This window comes from Myotis brandtii, unplaced genomic scaffold (assembly GCF_000412655.1).
Source record: "Myotis brandtii unplaced genomic scaffold, ASM41265v1 scaffold421, whole genome shotgun sequence".
In the NCBI taxonomy this organism is placed as follows: Eukaryota; Metazoa; Chordata; class Mammalia; order Chiroptera; family Vespertilionidae; genus Myotis; species Myotis brandtii.
Window position 1 is genome coordinate 2,421,712 of NW_005366140.1, and position 1,354 is coordinate 2,423,065.

Below are 1,354 nucleotides of genomic sequence, written 5' to 3' on the forward strand. Positions count from 1 at the left end.
GGCGGGCTCTCCACGCAGCCAGCCATTGGGCCATGTGGGCATCCAGCTCCGCCAGCCCGCGCCCTGATTGGATGAGTCAGGCTCCTTTACTCTCCCCCCACCCCTTCCACCACCTGCAGGTCATCTGCATAATTTAAAGCCACAGGCGTCGCCCCATCCGAGACCCGGTGGGAGGGGGAAGGGACGACCAATTTATTTGAGTGCCCACTGTGTGCCAGGCACTGAGCAGGGCTCATGCGATGCCCCCACAAGCCTGTGAGCGGGACATTATCGATCCTCATTATGAGGGCTGCCCCTGGGTGGGCCCCAGGGGTGGGGAAAACTATCTCCAAGAATGCTGTCATGTCACAGATCTGAAAGGCTCCTGCCCCTCTCATCTGGGTCCCCCCAAAATGAGACTTAGTGCCTCCCTGTACCCCATTCAACCTTCCACTTCAATACCCTGCTGATCTCCCCCTGCCTCACCCCCCCCACACCTGGTCCACCCCAGCCTGCTCCTCCACCAGCCCCAGAGGCCTGGAGTCCCTGAGGGTCTTCTCCCTTCATCATCCACATTGGTCCTGCGGCCCTGTGTCTCTGAAACACTGGACTTGCGGCTTTTCCTGTACCCGGAGTGGCCCGGTCCAGGCCCAGGGTTCGCCAGGCTGGATGCTGCCTCCGTTTCCTACCTGGGCCTCTTGTCGCCTCCACCCCTGCCTCAGACAACCTCTGTTCCCCATAGCAACTATCTTTTTAAAAAATTAAATGTTTTGTTTTGAGTTTTCAATCTACAGTATTATTGTGAAGATGGTATAGAAAGTTCCTGTGTATCCCACACCCAGCTTCCCTATTACTAACATCTTACATTAATGTAGTACATTTGTCACAATCACTGAACCAACATTGAGACGTTAACGAAAGTCCATAGTTTACTCAGATTTCCTGTTCTCACTAATGTCCTTCTGCTGTCCCAGGATCCTATGTGACATTTAGTTGCCGCGTCTCCTGAGGCTCCTCTGGGCTGAGACAGTTTCTCAGACTTTCTTGGTTTTGATGACCTTTACAGTTTTGAGGACTGGTCAGGGGTTTTGATTTAAACACGTATATATTGGGTCCTGGCCGGTGTTCTCCGTGGTTAGCGCATAGGTCCGAAAACTGAAGGGTCACAGGTTTGACTCCCGGTCAAGGGCACGTGTCTGGGTTTCATGTTTAGTACCTGGATTGCAAGTTTAATCCCAGGAAACACAAAAGGGTGTGTGCAGGAGGCAACCAAATCGATGTCTCTCACATTGATGTTTCTCTCTCTCTCTCTCCATCTCCCTTCCTCCCTCCCACTCTCTCTAAAAATTAATGGGAAAAAAACAACAATATATAT